General features: G+C 42.9%; 1 protein-coding gene across 4 annotated transcripts in view; it reads right to left on the bottom strand.

Moving 5' to 3' along the window:
• camkk1a (calcium/calmodulin-dependent protein kinase kinase 1, alpha a) overlaps window positions 1–25842 on the bottom strand; it is a 137701-nt gene extending 111859 nt beyond the window's left edge. For all 4 annotated transcript variants that reach the window (XM_024432640.2, XM_024432641.2, XM_024432639.2 and 1 more), the window contains exon 1: window positions 25578–25842. The gene's annotated coding sequence lies outside the window, so the exon portion shown is untranslated. The remainder of the gene's footprint in view (window positions 1–25577) is intronic.
• Window positions 25843–26224: the final 382 nt, after the last annotated feature.

Genomic DNA, 26224 nt, shown 5'->3' with positions numbered 1-26224 from the left:
ACGGGGAGAGGCACAACACTAGAATCGCTACTATCGTTATAACTCCAGGAGCTATAGTACCAGTCAAATGTTTGGACACCTACTCATTCAAGGGTTTTTCTTTATTTTTGCGATTTTCTACATTGTAGAATAATAGTAAAGACATCAAAACTATAAAATAACACATATGGAATCATGTAGTAACCAAAAAAGTGTTAAACATGGCCTCCACTGCCCTCCACTCTGTTGAGAGTTTTGTGTTGGTGGATGGAGATGAGACTACATGCTGACAATTTGATAATTTCTGTCCAAGCCTTTAAGGTCACGTACAGGATTGTGTGTTTGGATTGTGTGCAGGTGTGAGTGCATCTGCACGTAGAGTGAGGCAAAGACTTTGAGCATGTTCTGGTGTCAAGAAGGGCAGGAAAGAAGCCACTTCTCTCCCGGAAAAACATCAGGGACAGACTGATATTCTGCAAAAGGTACAGGGATTGGACTGCTGAGGACTGGGGTAAAGTCATTTTCTCTGATGAATACCCTTACCAATTGTTTGTGGCATCTGGAAAAAAACTTGTCCGAAGAAGACAAGGTGAGCGCTACTATCAGTCCTGTGTCATGCCAACAGTAAAGCTTCCTGGGACCATTCATGTGTGGTGTTGCCAAGGGAGTGGGCTCACTCACAATTTTGCCTAAGAACACAGCCATGAATAAAGAATGGTACCAACACATCCTCCGAGAGAAACTTCTCCCAACCATCCAGGAACAGTTTGACGAACAATGCCTTTTCTAGCACGATGGAGCATCTTGCCAAAAGGCAAAAGTGATGAACTAAGTGGCTCGGGGAACAAAACATCGATATTTTGGGTCCATGGCCAGGAAACTCCCCAGACCTTAATCCCATTGAGAACTTGTGGTCAATCCTCAAGAGGCGGGTGAACAAACAAAAACCCACAAATTCTGACAAACTCCAAGCATTGATTATGCAAGAATGGGCTGCCATCAGTCAGGATGTGGCCCAGAAGTTAATTGACAACATGCCAGGGCAGAAAAAGAAGGGTTAACACTGCAAATATTGACTCTTTGCATCAACTTCATGTAATTGTCAATAAAAGCCTTTGACACTTATGAAATGCTTATAATTATACTTCAGTATTCCATAGAAACATCTGACAAAAATATCTGAAGACACTGAAGCAGCAAGCTTTGTGAAAATAAATATTTGTGTCACTCAAAACTTTTGGCCACGACTGTCTATAGTCTAAGTGTTGAGAGAATGCCAAGAGTGTGCAAAACTGTCAAGGCAAATGGTGGCTACTTTGAAGAATCTCAAAAATAAAATATATTTTGACATGTTTAACACTATTTTGGTTAATACATGATTCCATGTGTTATTTAATGTCTTCATTATTATTCTACAATGTAGAAAATTGTTTAAAAAAACCTGAAATGAGTAAGTGTGTCCAAACTTTTGACTGTGTGTATTAATTTTAAAAACTCTACCTACATGAACATATTACGTCGACTAACCGGTGCCCCCACACATTGACTCTGTACCGGTACCCCCTGTACACTGCTCAAAAAAATAAACACTAAAATAACACATCCTAGATCTGAATGAATTAAATATTCTTATTAAATACTTTTTTCTTTACATAGTTGAATGTGCCGACAACAAAATCACACACAAATTATCAATAGAAATCAAATTTATCAACCCATGGAGGTCTGGATTTGGAGTCACACTCAAAATTAAAGTGGAAAACCACACTACAGGCTGGTCCAACTTTGATGTAATGTCCTTAAAACAAGTCAAAATGAGTCTCAGTAGTGTGTGTGGCCTCCACGTGCCTGTATGACCTCCCTACAACGCCTGGGCATGCTCCCGATGGGGTGGTGGATGGACTCCTGAGGAATCTCCTCCCAGACCTGGACTAAAGCATCCGCCAACTCTTGGACAGTCTGTGGTGCAACGTGGCGTTGGTGGATGGAGCGAGACATGATGTCCCAGATGTGCTCAATTGGATTCAGGTCTGGGGAACGGGCGGGCCAGTCCATAGCATCAATGCCTTCCTCTTGCAGGAACTGCTGAAACACTCCAGCCACACGAGGTCTAGCATTGTCTTGCATTAGGAGGAACCCAGGGCCAACCGCCCCAGCATATGGTCTCACAAGGGGTCTGAGGATCTCATCTCGGTACCTAATGGCAGTCAGGCTACCACTGGCGAGCACATGGAGGGCTGTGCGGCCCCCCAAAGAAATGCCACCCCACACCATGACTGACCCACCGCCAAACCGGTCATGCTGGAGGATGTTGCAGGCAGCAGAACGTTCTCCACGGCGTCTCCAGACTCTGTCACATGTGCTCAGTGTGAACTTGCTTTCATCTGTGAAGAGCACAGGGTGCCAGTGGCGAATTTGCCAATCTTGGTGTTCTCTGGCAAATGCCAAACGTCCTGCACGGTGTTGGGCTGTAAGCACAACCACCACCTGTGGACGTCGGGCCCTCATACCACCCTCATGGAGTCGGTTTCTGACCATTTGAGCAGACACATGCACATTTGTGGCCTGCTGGATGTCATTTTGCAGGGCTCTGGCAGTGCTCCTCCTTGCATAAAGGCGGAAGTAGCTGTCCTGCTGCTGGGTTGTTGCCCTCCTACGGCCTCCTCCACGTCTCCTGATGTACTGGCCTGTCTCCTGGTAGCGCCTCCATGCTCTGGACACTACGCTGACAGACACAGCAAACCTTCTTGCCACAGCTCGCATTGATGTGCCATCCTGGATGAGCTCCACTACCTGAACCACTTGTGTGGGTTGTAGACTCCGTCTCATGCTACCACTAGAGTGAAAGCACCGCCAGCATTCAAAAGTGACCAAAACATCAGCCAGGAAGCATGGGAACTCAAGAAGTGGTCTGTGGTCCCCACCTGCAGAACCACTCCTCTATTGGGGGTGTCTTGCTAATTGCCTATAATTTCCACCTGTTGTCTATTCCATTTGCACAACAGCATGTGAAATTTATTGTCAATCAGTGTTGCTTCCTAAGTGGACATTTTGATTTCCCAGAAGTGTGATTGACTTGGAGTTACATTGTGTTGTTTAAGTGTTCCCTTTATTTTTTTGAGCAGTGTATATAGTCTCGCTATTGTTATTTTACTGCTTCCCTTTAATTACTTGTTCCTTTTATTTCTTATTCTTGTTTGTAATTTATAAACTGCATTGTTGGTTAGGGGGTTGTAAGTAAGTATTTCACTGTAAGGTCGGCGCATGTGACTAATACAATTTGATTTGATACTGTATGTATTGATTCAAATACTGCCCTCACTATTACTCCTACCTATAATTCCGTCAGCAACAGTGATTGCAGCAACTACCCAGTAGGCAAAACTATGAAACTAAGATGTAATTTCAACCAGTTTTGTCCAATTTGACTTAGGGAGGGGAACAGTTACTTGAATATCCAAACGGATGTTGGTATTCAATATCTGTGAGAGTAGGCCTATTTTAACAATGAAATTGAAAAGGCTTTGTCTAAATTAAATGTAATTATGTATGTGACAGTGCTACACAGAAGGATATACCATGAAATTTGAAATTCTTATTTCAATAACCAAAGGTGATTGTTGGGCCTGTCGAATTGGATGATGACTGTTGCTGTTGTATCTGATCACTATTGCTCTATAAATCGTATTGACAGACCTCCTTCAATTCCCCAGTGGTGTAAAGTAATTAAGTAAAAATTATTTTAAGTACTACTTAAGGAGGTCTATCAGTACAGTTTATAGAACAATAGCGATCAAACAACAAAAGCCATCATCCAGTCCGACAGGCCCGACAATCACCTGATCACATGCAGGCCTACATTCAGTTGCCTTCATACTGCATAATGTTCTGCATGCAGTCATATGGAGTTGAAAAGCTTTTGGTAACAATAATGTGGCCTCTGCAACCTGACAGCTGCACATGATGAGGATGTCCCCTCCTGCACCTGTCCAAAGGTGGACACTTTAGTGGTGGACATTTACCGGTGGTGTGAGTACATAAAGAGAGATAACATAAGGGGAGAAAGCTTCAGAAAGATAATCACACACGCATGTGTAACAGTATTGTTTTTGTCCTTCTCCTTGTCCCAACCTGGTCTTGAACCAGAGACCCTCTGACAACAGTCACCCTCAAAGCATTATTACCTATCGCTACACAAAAGCCCACAACAAAAAAACACACACACTCTGTTGGCCCACCACACAAGGGACCATGAGATTGACCTTCCACTAAACAAGGGGAGCTGCTTTCACAGTCCCAATGCAACCAGGTTATTTGTGTTTCAATCCTGCATGAGTCTTCCAGGCAGACAACAATTTTAACCATTCCCCTTATACAGTGACAGTGTGTCTTTATCTAACACTCAGACCAATACGCATTCCACAGTCGGGGCAAGCATTGTGCCCAACTAGCACACAGTCAAGCCCAGAGAAATGCCAATGACCAGAGCCAAGAGAAATATTTTGGCCACAACAACAGAGAGAAAGAGAGCACTGCTGATGCCTCTATTTAACCCAAGTGCCCAACAAAGCAAAGAGCACTACATGGGAAGCCTGCCAAGGCTTACTTCAGTTCTTAACCAGAACAAACAAAGGATTTCTCTTCTCCAAAGCTGTTTAAACTACTGAAGGACAAATGTCAGGAGTGAGTGAGAGAGAGGACACTAAGTGGGTCACCACCCACTCCATAGTTCTAAATGGCAGGAAGTCAGGAAGACAATAGTATCTTCAATGTTCATTAACAGATTGAGAAACATGGCTCAGAATCACCCTGATGTAAAAGGTAACCCTAGCCTGGTTCCAGACCAAAACAAAAAAACACTCCCCATCCAATAGAATCAGACACTCAGCTCTCTTACTATGATCCCAGTGCTGAGAGTTGAGAAAGGAGGGGCTGGAGACAGTGAAACAGGGTAGAGGAGGCTTTCTGTCATCTGTCTAGAACCAGAGAGAGAGGCTGCTTTGCTACCTGTCCTCGTTACAATCCCCCGGGCCCAGCAGTTTGGACCAGGTCCGCATGGCTGCCTCATCTGTCACATCTCATCCCAGTCAGGGGGAGTATGTGACACATTAGGTGCTGGGGGACTAGGGGAGAGAGGGATCAAGAGATGGATGCTGACGAAGAGGTGGAGGGGGAAAGCCAACACTTCCACATTAGATGCTGTGAGAAGGGGGATGGGGAAGGAAAGGTGAAAAGGTATATGGAAGCGGCGGGGGGGGAGCTGTCCAGAATGACAGCCTGGCCTAGTGCTTGCTGACACATGTAGGAGAAGACCAGCCCTGTGGCATGCTTCATGCACACGAGAGAGAGCGAGCGAGAGCGAGAAAGATTAAAATAAGAGACTAAAAAGACTGGCACAAAGAGTTTGTTCTCCTCCATAACTGGTAGGGCTGCGCAATTTATACAATTTTAATCAAAATTGCAATATTGACATGTGCAATATCCAGATCGCAAGAGGCTGCAATTATGGTTTTAAGCACCATGAATTCGAATATAATAAGGGTCCCTGTTAACCTTGGTTTCAACCCTGTCATAACTTCTATTGTACCTGTTTTTTTTCATTAGTTGTCATGCCAAACAACACCAACAGTAGAATCCGAATGCTGAGGAGTATTTCAGTCTGTAATAAAGCCCTTTTGTGAGGAAAATATTGGGAGTAATCTTAGACCATTCTTCCATACAGAACCTTTCCAGATCACTAACCAGGTTTCCATCCAACCTTTTCAGTAAAGTACATGTCAGAAAACGTAATGTAATAACAGTCCTGCTGGAACTTGTCGGTAAACTTTCCAAATGTCGACAAAACAAAATACGCTGGACAAGGTGGGATCTGACGGTGCGGTGCGAGAAATGACGCTGGAAACGCTTTTATGTGCAAATATTGATATAATAACTATCATATTGAAGTAAACTTGGAGTCACGCACATGTTGTGTGGTCCTCCCACTACGACTCTTCGGGAAAGCATGCCGTTTATTAGGCTACAGATGACAGTGCAAGATGATGAGCTTGATGCTCCTTTCCAATTAATATTGAGGGTCTTATTCTGGTGACATGATCGTCAATGCTTGGCTGCCATTTGACAAATAAATAAAAAATCTTGCTATTTTGTCCATAATAATCTCATCATGTAGGCTATACTCACATTGTGTCTGCGAGCGGTTGCATAGAGTGCAGGTACCAATAGCAGAGTGGGCACACTCGCTATATAACGCACATTGTTTTGTGAGAAAACCATAAATAGAGCTGAAAATGTGATGGAAACCCATTTAACTTGCATTTTTGGTTTGATACATGGGATTTATGTGCACTACGTCATCACGCACAGCCTTTTATCCGCAGCAAGTACATTTGATGGAAACACATCTCTGGTTGGAAAATACGCATAGTGTTTATATGTGGATTTTAGAATATTTGCATGGAAATCGCCAATCGGATACTTTTTCATACTGTACAACCCTGGCGTTGCAAGCGCCATGCTCTACCAACTGAGCCAAATGGGACCTTAGTGGAAAATCCACTGGCGGCCAGGTTTCAGCCTCCTGGCAGAGGCAACCAGGTTTTTGTTCATGATGCCGTTGACCTTAAGGGCTCCAGGACCAGTGGAAGCAAATTGCTCCACAACAGCAAAGATCCAACACCATATTTTACAGTAGGTATGTGGTCATTTTCTGGTCATGCATCTTTCTTTTGACACAAAACCCATGACTAGTGTGCGTGGCCAAAGAGCCCTATTTTCATGTCATCCAACAAATATAAATGCCTGGAGTTTGTTAAACGGCATTGGTACATGGATTGGAACCGGTGCTATGGTCAGATGACAAGAAAATAGAACTCTTTGGCCACGCACACTAGTCTTGGGTTTTGCGTCGAAATCGCTAAGCTCACTCCCAATGTGTTTTCCAATCTCAGTGCCCCGCCAGGTGAGGTATTGAAAGGTATTGAAAACAGGGTGTTAAACAAAATCGTGTTCTCTCGAGCATTCGTATAAAATAATATAATTTCCCAAATTTTGCTCATCTTTATCAAGGGTGTCAATCATTTCAGACTCAAATGTATCTACAGGAGCTGAACAGTTGGCAGCCTGTGGTGCCATGCCACTGTCTGAAGTAAAAACCTGCAGTCTTTTTAAGAACCTCATCCCCTTTGAGTGACTGAACTGAATCTCCTCCATACAATAAAGTTCAGCATGGGACTTATCTGTGCCCTGTGAAGCATACCTAGAGAAAGAGAGACTAGCTCTGTCTTTCTGCTGATGACTGTCTGTGATAGCACTATGATGATCAGTGACAGACAATGAGACACTCCGGGGAGGGTGGATTACTGCATCTAATGACTAGGACATACCTCTGGCAGCTTAGGTGCTAATGGGAACAAGATGACCATATATTAGCTACAGTATTAATAGCAAGGTTTATAAAAGGCTTATAACAGGTTATTAATAGGGTTCTGTACTTACCTTCTAAGTATAGCCTACTATACTTTCCAGCTATTGACCCATTGACTGAGTGTGGTTGACTAGGCAATAGTTCCAATCAGCCTCTTTCCCCTGTGCCAACAACCATCAGAGCCTACATATCAGGCACTCTTTAATTAAATCATTATCTTTGAAGCTGGATTAGCTCGTTACAGTTCGCCACACCACTACAGCTAGCCTTAGCAATAAATCTGTCAGAGATCCCTCCCTGTACACTTGAAGGTGACCACAGTACAAAATGCAGCCGTTCCCACTTAGAAAACCCAGGCGTTGCCAAACAGCTTGCACACACAGTGTATGAGTACACACATCAGCAGACTGTCAATCTCAATGGACAGAAATAGAGCCAGACAATCCCAGCCAAATCCAGGGCTAACACTCACCCCCCTAACCCAACCCAGGACCAGGGCTGCTAAATCAGGATTACAGAGGAGGATACAGAGGTTTGAAGGAGGAGGAAAAGGAGAAGAGTTGCTGTTCTCTCCTACTACTCACACTCTCAGATGGGCTGAGACTGGAGCCTCTGCATGGCTGGTCTCTCAGGCAAAGCCAAAGTTCCAGGCCTAGGGGTCTCAGAGAAACAAGGCACCCCACTTTGGGCCCTCGAGACAGAGGCAAGGAAGTTCAGGATAATCCCCTGGTGTAACCAACATCCAAAAGTCCTCCCTTGAGTGCAGCCCTGTATCCCTCACACTGGCAGGTGTGAAAAACTGGAGCCCATTTTACATTTTAATAATTTAGCAGACACTCTTATCCAGAGTGACTAACAGGAGTAATTAGGTTTAAGTGCTTTCCTTGCTCAAGGTCACAGACAGATTTCTCACCTAGTCGCCTTGGGGATTCGAACCAGCAACCTTTCTGTTATTGGCCCATTGCTCTAAACCGCTAGGTTACCTGCCGCCCTGCATTGAATTAAGCCCATCCATGACCTCAGCATGCCACTGGTTGGCTGTGTGTCTATTTTTAATATGGGCTAGGTAGTTAGCCCAGCGGTGGAGAGTTCAGAAAGAGATTAGTAGGAAGTAATCGTACCACTGTACCCTCGGGGCAGTGGGAATCTGGGTATGTCATCAGGCTTCTCTCGACAGGTGGGTGTGGAAGTTCCATGCCTGAGTGTACACTTATAGAACTGCATTCTCATGATGGATGCTACATAAGGACAGTAAGGGGGGGGGGGCTATGTCTAGGAAACCCAGCTATGGTGCAGTGGGAGACCCAGTGGGTTTTAGATAAGGTACCAGCCAAGCCAGGAAAACAAACAGAGGCGCTACACTGACTGCACACATCCGATCTCTTATCTACATGACAGGAATAGACCTAAACAACAAGTATCTGTTAGTTAAACATGTGGAATCCTCTAAACTGAAAATGCGAAGACTTAGTCATCCACAAAGCAGAATCACTCTCTTTGTTAGTCTTCCAGGGACCGATCCTTTGTACTGTCTAAATCCTTCCCAGTGGCAGAATGCCCTGCTATTGCTGAGCGCCATCCTCTCTCATCCCTATAAGGCTTGTCTATTGCTGAGCGCCATCCTCTCTCATCCCTATAAGGCTTCCCTATTTGAAAGCCTGGTGAAGTCAATAGCAGGAAGTAGCCTGGTGTAAATCAATGGCGCCTCGCAACACATCAAACAAATCAAATGCCTTGCTTGGGCTGATTAATATAATATATTCATATTAATAAGTTGATATATGCAGTGTTTGTGGTGACTTAATCAATCAATTGCTGGCTGTCGGCTACACTTGATACACTCAACTTTTACCATAGCCTACGGGTAGTTTTCAAGCAGAGAAGTTGTAATGCCTTCGACTCGATTGGTCAGAAAATAGTGACGAACATAACATGTGACGCAGCACCCCTTCTACGTGCATGTGGAGGAGGGTTCTTGAAATGTAACATCCAATAAAAATGTAGTCGCTGGAAGCCAGCGGACTATTCTAGCCATTTCGGCTAATACAAAATTCTCCAGAGCTCCAAAGGACCAGCGTGACAATGTGATTTTGAGATATGGCTACACGAGACTAGGGCTTGGCTAGCCAAGTCAATGCCCCACCATGCTCCATCCGGTGTCATCCCTGTTAGTGCTAGGCTAGCCAGCTATCACAATGCCCCATCGTGTTCCATCCTCCATCATCCCTGTTAGGGCTAGGCTAGCCAGCTATCGCAATGGCCCACCATGCAGTGTCATCTCTGTTAAGTCTAGGATAGCCATGTATCACAATGCCCCATAATGCTTCATCCTGCGTCATCCCTGTTAGCACTAGGCTAGCCAGGCTGCCTGTCAGATGTCAATCAATGGTGTGAACCAAGCAAGCCTGTCCAAGGCCAACCCTGATGGATAATGAGCCTGCTCTGGATAGAGACTAGCACCAGCTTATCCCGTCTGCCTGCCTGATTGAGAGACTGACTGACCAACTGGTTGACTGCTTGTGGGGTTTGTTGAGGCCGGCTGGCTTTGGAGTCTTTGGTAGGGAAACATACTGTATCAATCAAGGGAGTCTGAGGGTCTTTCTGTGCCACCAAACATTTGCATACTACTAGTAAAGTAGATGGTGTAACATTATGGAACAATGTTGTTCAAATTAAAACAAATAGTTAGCGGGGACAGGCTATACAGACACTCCTGGCCTGCAAAGCAATGACGTATGTTGCGCACTTGACAGCGGAGTGAACCGAATCACAGGGTTGTAACAGCTAAGGAGGAAATGTGTTCTGGTGCTGTTGCCTTTCATGCTCTCCCCATTGAGTTGACCGTTTCACGGTGACATCTAGATGGCTACCAAAATTAGTTAACACTGTTCCATAATGTTCCATTAGTAGCTTAAACCTGTTCACTTTAATAGTAGTAGTATGCAAACATTTGCAAACGTTAGGTGGCACAGAAAGAAAGGAAAATGTTGTGAGTCTGGTAAGATAATCTGTGGAATTGTGTAGGCTATAGCAACGTTGTATTAGTTTGTTAGAATTTGTTAGAGTTTGTTAGCATCTAGCGGTCTTATTTGAAATTTGTTCAATGCCTCAATTCATTTTATAAACTATATTGGATATATGGCTGTACAGATTCCTTGTGGTGTTTGTGTCGCACTGCTTTGCGTTATCTTGGCCAGGGCGCAGTTGTAAATGAGAAATTGTTCTCAACTAGCCTACCTGGTTAAATAAAGGTGAAATAAAACAATTAAAAACTCCTATTTGCCATATCTTCAATCTAAGCCTACTATAAAGTGTGTGCCGACGGGCCTGGAGGGAAGCAAAAGTCATTCCGCTACCCAAGAATAGTAAAAGCCCCTTTACTGGCTCAAATAGCTGTTACTAACCCTTAATACACTTTTGGTTGGAAATTGTGTTTGACCATATACAATGCTATTTTACTGTAAATAAATTGACAAGACTTACAGGGAAGAAAAATCAACAAGCACAGCACTTACACAAATGACTGATGATTGGCTGAGAGAAATTGATGATAAAAAGATTGTGGGAGCTGTTTTGTTCGACTTCAGCCTGGCTTTTCACATTATCGATCATAGTCTACTGCTGGAAAATGTGTTATGGCTTTACATCACCTGCTATATTGTGGATAAAGAGATACCTGTTTAACAGAAGACAGAGGGTGTTCTTTAATGGAATCCTCTCCAACATACTCCAGTTAGAATCAGAAATACCCCCGGGCAGCTGTCTTGGCTTACTTTTTCAAACTTTACTAATTGTCCGGTCCTCTGGCAGTCTCTATGGGGGTACCACAGGGTTCAATTCTCGGGCCGACTCTTTTCTCTGTATATATCAATGATGTTGCTCTTGCTGGGGGAGATTCCCTGATCCACCTCTACGCAGACGACACCATTCTGTATACTTCTGGCCCTTCCTTGGAAACTGTGCTATCTAACCTCCAAACGAGCGTCAATGCCATACAACACTCCTTCCGTGGCCTCCAACCGCTCTTAAACGCTAGTAAAACCAAATGCATGCTTTTCAACTGTTCGCTGCCTGCACCCGCACGCCCGACTAGCATCACCACCCTGGATGGTTCCGACCTAGAATATGTGGACATCTATAAGTACCTAGGTGTCTGGCTAGACTGCAAACTCTCCTTCCAGACTCATATCAAACATCTCCAATCCAAAATCAAATCTACAGTCGGCTTTCTATTTCGCAATAAAGCCTCCTTCACTCACGCCGCAAAACTTACCCTAGTAAAACTGACTATCCTACCGATCCTCGACTTTGGCGATGTCATCTACAAAATTGCTTCCAATACTCTACTCAGCAAACTGGATGCAGTTTATCACACTGCCATCCGTTTTGTCCCTAAAGCACCTTATACCACCCACCACTGCGACCTGTATGCTCTAGTCGGCTGGCCCTCGCTACATGTTCGTCGCCAGACCCACTGGCTCCAGGTCATCTACAAGTCTATGCTAGGTAAAGCTCCGCCTTATCTCTGGTCTTAGTTCACTGGTCACGATGGCAACACCCACCCATAGCACACGCTCCAGCAGGTGTATCTCACTGATCATCCCTAAAGCCAAAACCTTATTTGGCCGCCTTTCCTTCCAGTTCTCTGCTGCCTGCAACTGGAAAGAATTGCAAAAATCTGAAGTTGGAGACTTTTATCTCCCTCACCAACTTTAAACATCTGCTATCTGAGCAGCTAACCGATCGCTGCAGCTGTACATAGTCCATCGGTATATAGCCCACCCAATTTACCTACCTCATCCCCATACTGTTTTTATTTTATTTACTTTTCTGCTCTTTTGCACACCAGTATCTCTACCTGCACATGTTCATCTGAGCATTTATCACTCCAGTGTTAATCTGCTAAATTGTAATTATTCACTCCTATAGCCTATTTATTGCCTACCTCCTCATGCCTTTTGCACACAATGTATATAGATTCTTTTTTTTCTACTATGGTTATTGACTTGTTTATTGGTTATTGTTTACTCCATGTGTAACTCTGTTGTTGTCTGTTCACACTGCTATGCTTTATCTTGGCCAGGTCGCAGTTGCAAATGAGAACTAATGAGTAAACTAATGAGTGAAGCCAGTTATAAAGCATAAAGGTTTCCAAAATATTTAGCACAGCCCCTTAAATCATCCATCTCTTCCCTTAATAAATAATGTTCCACGTTGACAGCGAGCAGAGATCCTAATTTCTGTTTTAATTGGTTATCTGACGAGTCAGCCCAGTCCATTTCTAATGGCCAAATAGAATAAATTAACTGCTTGATTGATGCGCAACTCTGGCCCAGGAGTAACTCTGACCTAAACTTTATAGGAAAAACTCTGGGCCTTAATGATAGTTAATGCCAGTCAGAGAGAGAGAACAAGGTGTGGCCCTCCCCGCTCACCCTGTTCTACCCTCCTCTCCTTCAGACTCCAATGTCTCCCAGCACTCCACTCGTTGAAATGACAAACACATGAGCCCAGTCATCAATAACAGCTTACCGCTCCCTCAACAGCACTCTGGAAGCACTGTTAGACTGCCTGCAATCCTGCCATGCCACTGCAGGGTTTACACACATACTTTATGACTCCAAAGCAGAGGGATGGAGGGATGTAAGTAATGGATAGAGCGGAACTCAATCTCTCCCTCAGCTCACTAGCACACACGCACGCACACACGTACAGCGTACAGACAGCCTCCACCAGCCGTGCCTAAACACCCAACCCCAAAACAAGTAAGTATGCATCCACACGACAGACTGTGAGCACATCTGTGGAGTTGTGGTACATTACAGAAATCTTGGTTACCGTGGGGACTCAAAGCAGGGGCTTTGCAAAAATTATGCTGTAGTTACACTGAACAAAAATATGAACGTAACATGTAAAGTGTTGGTCCCATGTTTCATGAGCTGAAATAAAATATCCCAGAAAATGTCCATACGAACAAAAAAGCAAAGTTTGTGCACAAATTTGTTTACATCTCTGTTAATTAGCATTTCTCCTTTGCCAAAATAACCCATCCACCTGACAGGTGTGGCATATCAAGAAGCGGATTAACAGCATGATCATTACCCAGGTGCAGCTTGTGCTGGGATAATATAAAGGCCAATCTAAAATGTGCAGTTTTGTCACACAACACAATTCCACAGATGTCTCAAGTTGAGGGAGTGTGCAATTAGCATGCTGACTGCAGGAATGTCCACCAGAGCTGTTGCCATAGAATTTTATGCTACCATAAGATGCTTCAAACGTTGTTTTAGAGAATTTGGCAGTACGACCAACAGGCCTCACAACTGCAGACCACCCGTAACCACACAAACATAGAACCTCCATATTCATCTTTTTCACGTGGAATCGTCTGAGACCAGCCATCCGGAGAGCTGACGTAACTGTGGGTTTCCACAACCAAAGACTTTCTGCACAAACTGTCAGAAACCGTCTTGGTAAAGCTCACCTGCATGCTCGTCGTCCTCAACATGGTCTTGACCTGACTAAAGTTTGGCGTTGTAACTGACTTCAGTCAGCAAATGCTCAAATTCGAAGGCCACTGGCACGCTGGCGAAGTGTGACCTTCACAGATGTATCCAGGTTTCAAATGTACCGGGCAGATGGCAGACAGTGTGTATGGCGTCATGTGCGTGAGTGGTTTGCTGGTATCAACTTTGTGAACAGAGTACCCCATGGTGGCGGTGTGGTTATGTTATGGGCAGGCATAAGCTACGGACAATGAACACAATACCATTTTATCAATGGCAATTTATATGCACAGAGATATCGTCACAAGATCCTGAGGCCCAAACATGTCACCCATTGTTTGGGATGCTCTGGATTGACGTGTACAACAGTGTGTTCCAGGTCCCGCCAATATCCAGCAACTTCACACAGCCATTAAAGAGGAGTAATACCACAGGCAACAATCAACAGCCTGATCAACTCTATGCAAAGGAGATGTGTCACACTGCATGAGGCAGGCAAAATGGTGGTCACACCAGATACCGACTGGTTTTCTGATCCACGACCCTGCTTTTTTTTTTAAGGTATCTGTGACCAACAGATGCATATCTAAATTCTCAGTTGTGAAATCCATAGATTAGGACCTAATGAATTTATTTCAATTGAATAAAATAAATTATTTCAGTAACATCTTTGAAATTGCTGCATATATTGCATTCAAAAAGTATTCAGACCCGTTGACTTTTTCCACATTTTGTTCCCCTCAATCAATCTACACACAATACCCCATAATGACAAAGCAAAAACTGGATTTTAGAAACTGAAATATGACATTTACATAATTATTCAGACGTTTTACTCAGTACTTGGTTGAAGAACCTTTGGTAGTGATTACAGCCTTGAGTCTTCTTGGGTGTGACGCTGCAAGCTCAGCACACCTGTATTTGGGGAGTTTCTCCCATTCTTCTCAGGGAGTGTGCAATTAGCAATTAGCAGTGTAATCTTATAAAATGAAGAATGTTTAGGTGAGATGTTTCCCTTTCCATGCCCTATGCAATAGGAATTAGTGTGGTTGCCTGGAGACAGAGGGATGGAGGGATGTAAGTAATGGATAGAGCGGAACTCAATCTCTCCCTCCAGCTCTCCCTCCATTGAAAAGTGAAAGACTAAAGTTACATACATGGGATGCAATAAACACAATAAATACAATAAATAAATACATATGGTTTACAAGTACAGAATTTTCAAAAGGCATATTGAGCCTTTCAAAAAAAACTTCCAACATACTGAAGCTCTTTCAGGTTGGAACGGGGAATGTCGCTGCACAGCTATTTTCAGGTCTCTCCAGAGATGTTTGATGGGGTTCAAGTCCGGGCTTTGGCTGGGCCACTCAAGGACCTTCAGAGACTTGTCCCGAAGCCACTCCTGCATTTGTCTTGGCTGTGTGCTTAGGGTCGTTGCCCTGTTGGAAGGTGAACCTGAGTGCCAGTCTGAGGCCCTCTGGAAAAGGTTTTCAGCAAGGATCTCTATACTTTACTCCGTTCATCTTTCCCTCGATCCTGACTAGTCTCCCAGTCCCTGCCACTGAAAAACGTCACCACCATGCTTCACCGTAGGGATGGTGCCAGGTTTCCTCCAGACGTGACGCTTGGCATTCAGGCCAAAGAGTTCAATCTTGGTTTCATCAGACCAGAGAATATTGTTTCTCATGATCTGAGAGTATTTTAGTTGCCTTTTGGCAAACTCCAAGTGGGCTGTCATGTGCCTTTTACTGAGGAGTGGCTTCCCTCTGGCCACTACCACAAAAGGCCTGATTGGTGGAGTGCTGCAGAGATGGTTGTTCTTCTGGAAGGTTCTACCACAGAGGAACTGTGGAGCTCTGTCAGAGTGACCATGGGGTTCTTGGTCACCTGCCTGACATTGGCCCTTCTCCCCCGATTGCTCAGTTTGGCCTGGCGGCCAGCTCTAGGAAGGCTCTTGATGGTTCCAAACTTCTTCTATTTAAGAATTATGGAGGCAACTGTGTTCCTGGGGACTTTCAATGCTGCAGAAATATTTTGGTACCCTTCCCCAGATCTGTGCCTCGACAAAATCCTGTCTCTGAGCTCTACAGACAATTCCTTCGACCTAATGGCTTGGTTTTTGCTCTGACATGCAACTTTGGGACCTTATAGGTGTGTGCCTTTCCAAATCATGCCCAATAAATTGAATTTACCCCAGGTGGACTCCAATCAAGTTGTAGAAACATCTCAAGAATGATCAATGGAAACAGGATGCAACTGAGCTCAATTTCGAGTCTCATAGCAAAGGGTCTGTATACTTATGTATTCATTAGGTGTCTGTTTTTATTTTTTTTATACATTTGCAAACACTTCAAAAAACTGTTTTTGATTTGTCATTATGGGGTAGTGTGTAGGTTGCTGATTTTTTTTAATAGATTTTTTTCGTTTTAGATGACTGTAATGTAATAAAATGTGGAAAAAGTCAAGGGGTCTGAATACTTTCCAAATGCACTGTATAATGTTTAGATTTTTGTTCAGTGTAGTTTAATTGGTAAAGAGCTTTGATGTGAATTAAAAAGTGTAAAAACATCTAATAATTAACATGATCCAATCTCGTCCATGCACCTCTACCAAGATCTATGACATCCTGGCTTTATTGGTAAGCCCGGGATAAGTCGCTACCATGAAACTTAAGATAGTTGGTTTATAAACACTCCTGAAAAGCCTTGGAATCTCTCTGTGCTTGTGCAGTGATGAAAACCACAAGGGGCCACAGCGGCAGACACATTCCAATGACAGAGACATAGAGGGAGTGTGAACCAAAAGTCTATGGTGTGAGCCATGGGGTTTGTGGGCCAGATAGTTCTCAGAGACATGCTCTTCTTGAGTGACAGATTCTAGGCTTTTTTCAGATGTCTAAGAAGTCTGTTCTTTCCTTTCCTTTCCTCAGCTCCTCTACTTTCCTTCATTTGACTAATCTGGAAGGACTGACCAACCACTCTAATGGGAAACATCTGCTATATTGCCTTCACCTGTCAAGTCTTTTTCAATCAGTACAGATGAAGGGGAGACAAGGAGAGTATGGATTTTAAAGTAATACAGATAGAGCCTGGCCTAGATTGTTCAAAGGACCAGAGACAAAACACAGGCGAGAACAGCCATCTGTTACCTCAGCCTGCTTACCTCACCTTACCTGTCATGAGAAAACAACAAATTGGACGTGGTGACCCTGCTGAGGACACATAATGGAGGGCACTTAGGGGAGGATGAATTGTTGGTGCTTTGTGAACGTTCATGCATTAGAAATGAGTGTCAGAAGAACGTTTAGTGAAAGCCTGATCTGAACAATCTCATACTTCAAAAGGACAGTTGTGGGTCTTTATTAAGTTGTATCTATCAGGGCACAAGGTGTGACCCAGATGCAGACATAGGAGGCAGATGGTTGGAGTCATAGATGTTTATTGATCAAAAAAGGGGTAGGCAAGAGAATGGTCATGGACAGGCAAATGGTCAAAACCAGTTCAGAGTCCAAGAGGTATAGAGTGGCAGGTAGGCTCGAGGTCAAAACCGGGAGGATTAGCAAAAAGAATGGAAAAGGCAGGAGCACGGGAAAAACATGCTGATTGACTTGGACATACAAGACGAACTGGCACAGAGAGTCAGGAAACAGGGATAAATACACTAGAGAAAACAAGCGACACCTGGAGTGGGTAGAGACAATCACAAGGACAGGTGAAACTGATCAGGGTGTGACAGTATCCTTCAGGGAATTGTCTTGTGCTCATTGGCGTCTGCCTATCACTTAACCTGTTCTGGGCAGCACTTCAGAAGTGTGTTTGTAGTTCTCCCTAGTCCCACTCATTAGCAGGCAGCCAACGCTAGTCTCCTCCTAACATTGGGCAAACACTACCGGACCAATAAAAGGAGCAGAACAGTGCTTATTATGTCAGGGTCTGTTTGACAAATGCCCTGCAAACATTGACACAAATTAAGTTATGAGTGTTGGGGTTTTAAAGTGCTATCTTTATCAGTTTAAGTGGTTCCAAGGGCAGATAATGTTTCAGAGAAATAAAAGGGCATGGCACTCAGAACAACCAGTCAAACAAAGAGAGAAATAGTAGTGTGCTCCAAAGTTGAACTTCCTTCCCTTTAAATTGGTCTTGCAACAACCACACTCTGTTTCCCCTATACTAATTTAGCAGTGCCGGGCCGCTGCTGCTAAATCGTTGCTGCCAAACCCAAAAATATTATCAAAATATTTATTTATTTTGTGTTTGTGTGTGTGGGGGGGGGATAATTTTCAGGATGGTAAAACATTCCAGTGTAAACTTAAAATGACTAAAACCAGATATAAAGTATTTTAAAAATATATATAATGGAGCTATATATTTGAGAACTAACAACCACCAAATTTTTAAAAAAACTAGACAGTCAGGGAGAATAAACATTTCAAAAAATGGCATGGCATGGGGTCCCCATTGATTTTGTTATGTTTGAGTCACTCAGATAGCATAAGAACACAGCATAAGGCACGGCAAAATGAGTAGATTTGCTTCCAAATGGATTTTTTTCTCTGAGCCCCATGACAAAATGTGTAGAACTGCAGGAAATTGACTTTAAAAGAGAAACAACTTTTAAAAAAGGAGGGTCTCTAACATTTTCCGTTGTAGACAACGCCATTGGCCTGACTGCCTACCCGCCTGTGATTGTGGTGGAGGTGTAAACTAATAAATACTCTATTTACCTGAACAGACCTGGACGCAGGTTACACATGTGCACATCACACACACGCATAAGCTATGGGCACAGAGAGCGAGAGCTGGAGCCAGAGCCGGTGCGCTGGTGCACAAGGGGAGAGGCTCTGTGGGAAACAGACTGGAACACAGGCTGATCAGATCAGGGCTTTTAAAGAGGCTCACAGAACACCACACACAGGGCTTAAACAGAAAGACTAACCATACAGATAACACATACACAGGAATACAATGACATTAAATATACAGACTCACACACACACACACACACACACACACACACAGGAGCGAGGGAGTGAGTGACCAAACTTTGATCAGGGTCTATAGGGTACTATGTAGGGAATAGGGTGCCATTTGTGACACAGCCTAGGAGACCATCAGGGGGTAGAGCTTATTGAGTAAATTCATTAGTTTGCCCTCTGACACTCTTGCTGTACCGGGCTGGCATCGCCCTGGCCTGTTTGTTACAGTGCCTTAATTACACATGTATACACATGCAGGCAGCCAGACACCCAAACATGCATGCACACACAAATTGGACATAATCAAACAAGTATACTATTTTGTGTGTAAATGTACCATAACTGAATTCATTTCAAATACATTTTCCAAAAGCCTGAGTAGTTTATACAGTATCCTGTGATGAAGTTGACTTTGTGGGTAGGTCGTTCACCTTATACGACAGATAGACAGGCAGAAACACAAAAAATATCACTCCAAGCAGTTGCTCTGTTGTTGCTACATAAACACACCTTTACTTCCAGGAATCCTGGCTGTGTCTGTTATTTAAACATGGTGTAAGGGTTTTCTTTAGGTGAAGTAGAGGTGGACCAAAATGCAGCGTGGTGGTTATTCATGTTCTTTAATGAAGGAACTATACATGAATAAACTAACAAAAAATGTGCAAAAACCTAAAACAGTCCTATCTGGTGCAAACACAGAGACAGGAACAATCACCCACAAACACACAGTGAAACCCAGGCTACCTAAATATGGTTCCCAATCAGAGACAATGACTAACACCTGCCTCTGATTGAGAACCATATCAGGCCAGACATAGAAATAGACAAACAAGACATCCAACATAGAATGCCCACTCCGATCACACCCTGACCAACCAAAACATAGAAACATACAAAGCAAACTATGGTCAGGGTGTGACACATGGCCACTTTTTTCTATGAACATCAAGCAACAACATGAAAGACTGGGTACATAGTGCTAAAAATCCAATATGGATTTTAAAAGTCTATTTGTGTATTGCAACGCTGCACTGGGCCTTTCAATCAAACATAAAGGGTAGGTCACCCTAGGAAAGTCTGGGTAAGTCCCAAATGGCACCCTTTTCCCTTTTATAGTGCACTACTTTGACCAAATGTAGAGCAATGTATAAGGAATAGGGTGCCACTTGGGAAGCAGAGACAGTTTAACTGGACAGTTTGGCTGGATAGATGTAATTTATAATGGAAAACAATCCGTTCGATTTAATTGTGATTTGTTGTTCCAAACATATTGCTCACTGCCTGCTGCAGAGAGACGACAGAGAGTATGTGTAAATGATTTTTGATCAGTCATGGAAATAAAAGTGCTGAAAACATGTTGGCTACCTATTTAAAAAGAAGATGGAGAACAAGCTATAGGATGAAATGTTATGGCGCAGGTACAGCAGACTAGCACTAGCTAACACTTCCTGTAGCAAAATATTATTTAGAGTCAACAATATAACATTATCCAAAATAATATTGCAATGTAACTGTATAGATTTCCCCCCCATCACTACAGTTCATATGCCTACAGCTCTGCACCAAACGTAGGCCAAAGGATGGCAGATGGCGATATTGAGTAGTTTCATCTTACCGTCCAAAGGGAATGCATGCAGCCGGCTATACACACGTATCCCCCGTGGACCAGTTTGTACATAAAACCTTTTCCATTCAGGCTGCAAAGGTATTGATTTCCTCCTTAACTCAGTTTAATGCCGAGAAGCCGAAAAGAAATGGGGAAAATAAGTGTACTTTCTTTATGAAACACCATTTTCCACCACCATGCTAAAGTAACTAATGCCTAGCAATGCTAGTCCCGGATATTTTCCCTGTTTTTTTCTGCCTTCTCAACATTAAATCGAGTTATGGAGGAAATCGACAACTTTGCAGCCTGAATGGAGATTGTTTCATATACAAACCGGTCCACGGGGATACAAGTGTATAGTCAGCTGTATGCATTCCCTTTGGACCGTTAAAATGAAACCACTCAATTTTGCCTTCTCCCGGCCTTTGGCCTACACCAAATAGTGCCCTTCGATATGACTAAATTCATGATGATATCAGTACATCTAACTCTATATGCTTTATTCAATCCTAATTGTCTGAAATAGATCCTTATTTTAATCCAACTTGACAACCATAATTTGCAGCAACAACGCACACAAAACAAAACCCAAAAGTACAAGAGCACTTGAACAATTGAAAAAAGGGGATAACGTTCAGTATTGTCAAGCTATCAGTTCTGACACGGGTAAGGAAACAGATAGGAGAAGCAACAGTCTCAAACGAACTCATCATCATGGCTGAAACCAACGATGTGAGGTTGCTACTGAGGAAAAGAGGGCGTAGGGAGTGGAAAACCCTTCTGTCAATGTTACAAGCACTGAGGGAAATACCTCCACCACCTACAGTAGCCGTCATGGTCATGCAGTTTGTTGCTAGCCTGAGCTCAGCCTGTTGGCCCCTCCCTGGCTGCAAATCCTCTGGTCAATACTGTCATGTTAAACATATCTGTCCACTAAACAGCAGGGATATCACCATACATCTGACAGACAGTACATGCCTTTAACTACAGTACCAGTCAAACGTTTGGACACATCTACTTAAAAAAACAACTGGGAATAGATGTTTTGGAAGCAAGACTGACTGACACACACACACACACCCCTTCCCTCTGTTTTCCACAAAGGCCCAGAGAGCTGTTGATACTGTATGGTTTCCCCTCAGCAGCTTGCTCTTTGCACATGTGATCATCCAGTGTTAAAGTAGTTCTACAGCAGCCTGGGGGCTCCCAAGTGGTGCAGCGGTCTAAGGCACTGCATCTCAGTGCTAGAGGCATCACTACAAACCCTGGTTCGATTCCAGGCTGTTTCACAACCAGCCGTGATTGGGAGTCCCATAGGGTGGAGCACAACTGGCCCAGCGTCGTTAGGGTTTGTCCGGGGTAGGCAGTCATTGTAAATAAAAATGAGTTCTTAACTGACTTGCCTAGTTAAATAAAGGTTAAATAAAACAAATATTTAACAAATCCTGCCTATTGTATCTACACACTCAGCACTACAGGAAGTAAATATAAACGTAGAGAAACAAGTGATGCTTGTGTTGCAAACACACAGGCACTAAAACAAACATGTTGCAGCTTCCTGAAATACACACCAATGAACACAAACCATTCATTTGGAAATGAGGATCTCAGTGGCCAATGCTACTGTATGCTACCAATACAGAACAGAGGCCTACAGATGCCAGAACTAAATTTGATCATCCTGTTATTGCTGCACAGCAGGAAATGCAAACTTGTAGTGTATTTGAGGTTTAAAAGCTTATCAAGTTTGTCATTTCCACTTTAAAATGTCAGACTTTATTTGCCCTAACAAAAAATGTATCAACCCCTATAAAAAAATGGCCATTCTTTACAATCCACATTCTCTGTTGCTGCAGGATAATTTTCCTACTGTAGCAAACTGCCTCAAATTAAGATCCTACATACTGAGAGAGCGAGAGGAAGAGAGAGAGTTCAATAACAGACTTATACATTCAAAATGTCATGCAAATTACAGGGTGCATTTGAGATTTGAATAAGGCAAGCTAACAAACTGACTCTGCTGTGTGTGTACCGTTGTTGTTAAACCCCCCACAGAACCTGTAGTGCTACTGCTGCCTACACCTCACATCTCCCACTCAGCCAACACAAACCAAATCAGACACAAACACACATACAGACAGACACACACTGTGATGACAGTGAATGTAATGAGCTGTATCAGACACTCCTCTCCCGGCAGATCAATCATAGGCTATATTGGTAATAAGGCCTAATGAGCAGCAGTACAGTAGTTACGATTTGATGTGTTGTTGTGTTGTGGTGGGTAGGACTAGTAAACAATGCCTGTATATTGGTCAATTATGGACTCATTGATTAATAATCTAGTGCACAGCCTTATATAGCATTATATAGCCAGAAATGTATTTTGCTGTTGTATTGTGGGTAGTATACAACGACTGTATCAAAGACTCAAAAACGTAATAAATTACTGTTTTGCTGATGAATACCCTGCTAAGTGCCCAGCCACTCGGACAATGACTACTGCTTTACTTGTGTTTTCTCACTAACCAAGACATGCAAGTATTGGGTAGCACTGTAGACAAAGCCTGTATCAATGAGACTTGGCATGGTGAATTAAGGAATCACTACTTGCTGACTTCAAATAATGACATCACCCAATAGGCCCATACCACATTATACAAAATATAACCTGTTTTAACACAGTTGCAGCCAAAAGTATTTTTCAGTGACAACCTTTTTCAGGCGTCTTCTTTCCATTTACACACAGGTGTTCGGAAACGCAGATACTGTAGCTAATTAGCACAGGTAGTCCACTGCTTTCTGTAAACAAGCGTGTAATGTGGAAATATGGCCTTGTGGGAACCCTAAACCTATAAAGTTGTGTAGTAATTATTTTAGTATTATTATTATTTCTTGCTGATATGAAATATACTTTCCTTATGTTTCCAAAACCGTGTCGCAAGCCATGCGTTTTAATGTTTAGAGCAGGGGTGTCAAACTAATTTTGCCCTGAGGTCCACATTCTGGAGGTCTGGGATGGACGCACTGAAAATTGGTTATACTTCCTTACTGTCAAAATTTGCTACAAAATTATTTATTTTCGATTCTACCTGACTGTCTAGCTTTCATGTCGGTGATTATTAGCAAGCTGGACACAGTCAATAAACTATATGAATGTAGGTCCTACACCCCTAGTTTAGAGCAAGCATCAGAGCGCTTAACAAAACCCCCAGCCAGAAGATACGATCATCAATAAGCGCTAAGGTAGTTAGCGTATATGAATGGGCTAGGACATTGACAGAAAATGCATAGGAAGGACACATGATTCTTTTTTTGGGGTGGGGCTTGCCTGTTTTGCATGTTATTTTGGCATTAATACATGTCACGTATCAGTTTGCAAACAATGTAAAAAATATATATATATATCACCAAGTTAATAAAGCCACATGTAAGCATGGTTTCTTTTTGATGTTTTCTTGAGTAAGGCAGCGCCAAAATGCAGGTGTTTAAGCCTAGCTCAGAGCTTTCTGTGGTGGTGGGGCAAGCCAGCAGAAAAATGTTGCGCCGTGATTGGCTCAGTGTTCTGTCACTCATGGGGACACTACGTCACTGCCAAGTCTAAGGGCAGAGCAAATACATTCTAGCCCCTTGGGTGCTGCCATAGAGTTACATTAGAAGTTCCCATCTAAGAAGGCATTTTGAACGGTCATCCAACTCGGAATTGTAAATCCAGCCTGTTTTCTAGCTATGACCTAAAGATCAATGACGTCATCATAATTCGATCATGTTTTTTTCCCGAGTTTCCAGTTGTTTTGAAAGCACATTAAATCCAGAGAATATCAGACTTTGATGACAAAATTTGCCCACAAAGGACCGCCGCGCCACCTTCCTGTCAAGTGAGCACAGCACAACAAGGTGACTCCAAAAATGTATTGTATGATGCTGCATAAATGATGTAATATGCCAGGGAGTTATGTATACTGTAGCTAAGAAAGTAATACTGTATGTTATGTAGTAAGATGTTAGTAGCCCATGTACCTCACCTTAATAATTTGGTCTATTTACCCCTCTTAATTTCACCTACTGTTCTGACATGGTGGTGCACATGTAGCCTATAACCTGTTTTAGAGAAATGTAATCATTGAATATTGTAAGAGTTCTCATTGTTTGCTTATATGCCCTTTTTATTTATCCTACAGTTCTGACTTGGTGTACAGGGAGAACACTATAAGAACGGACCATGTTCTGAATTCTGTCACTGTACATTTGAAAAGTGCTAAACACATATTATATTGCCTCTTATCCGCTTGTCGTCCCCTTATGCCATAGCTTGTACATCTCAATTGTCATTAGAAACCACATTTGTTTAACCAAGTCAGCCACATCAGCTATGTTTTCTTTAAAGGCTATGATACTAAATTAATTGTTTTGCTGCCAGACAATGCTCCGCTGATAGTCAGGTGTAGCAGTGGTAAGATGTTAGGACTGCTGTTGGGACAGCTTTACGTAGGCCGTTTGTGGGCACCGTTTGTCACCGTTATAGTGCAATTCATGTATTGTTTAGTGTTGTGTAGTGGCTTTGATGGCATGCTTCCCACTTATTTTTTGTGGTTGTTGCCCCACCAAGATTTACATGCTAAAATCGCCACCGGGTAGGACAGTATGCTGCTTTAGCATTCAGAACATTCTATATTACCTTGATATGCCAAAATTGTGAGTGCACAAATGGCTTTATCTATTGCAATAATCGTAGCTCGTAACATACAAATCAATTGAATGTCAAGGCGCTACTACATTGTAACAAATTGTCATTGTAACATGACGTTCGTCCGCATGTAAACTTGTCTTGACATTTCAGACAGAGAGAGAATAAAAGTGTGAAGAACAGACTACAGTATAGGCAACATGTACAGTGCATGCGAACATAGGTATACAGTAGGTAGCCTAATGCATGAATCCAGGTTCTTTTGTTCCAAATGCTGCAATAGCCTACACAATTGACCATACCCTAAGCCCTTTACAAGAGTAGGAAAGCTATGACAGGCTTATGACATTGTGGGGTAAACAAATGTGTCCAATGGTATTTCAAAAAGTTTCACTCACCGAAACAATCACCGGAATAAGCAGTACGCCTGGACCAATATGTTTTGGAGAGCCCTCGAGCACAAGATTGATGTCCCAGCTGGAACCGTCGGTATTGTGACAGTGACACAGCGTTCAATCACTAACATAAAAGCCAAATAATATTGGCTACAACTGAAAATTACTTTATGTCGGACAACCGCTTTTATAAATACAACATGAAACACGCCCGTATCATTCCACACACACGCCTTGTCCCCTATATTGTGCGCTGAAATTTGTCCCATCGTTCACACCCAATGATCTATATATACACCAGTTGAATCTCAGGGGGCGCGGTTTTGAACCCACCGCGCCCACATCTTGGCACTCCCACACCTTGCAAAGAAATGCATTTATTCAAGTATATATTTTTTTGCCACGATTATTCTATTGTAGATACCATAATTCATACGTTTGAATGACATTTAAGTGAGATAAACATAAAACAATGTATGCAAATATTTTCCTTAAAGTATACTTTTTAGAACGTTATAATGTTACTGTCCACACTACAACAACAAAATACTTAAATACATGTAATTTTGTCCTTGAAAAATGTTTTATTGAAATACTGTAGAATTCCATTAATTCCAATAGAGGACTGCTTCTGCTGGGGAGTTTCAATA

This window comes from Oncorhynchus tshawytscha, linkage group LG09 (genome assembly GCF_018296145.1).
Source record: "Oncorhynchus tshawytscha isolate Ot180627B linkage group LG09, Otsh_v2.0, whole genome shotgun sequence".
Taxonomy (NCBI): Eukaryota; Metazoa; Chordata; class Actinopteri; order Salmoniformes; family Salmonidae; genus Oncorhynchus; species Oncorhynchus tshawytscha.
Note: the sequence above shows the minus strand (reverse complement) of the source record. Positions and strands in the feature narration are given on the sequence as shown.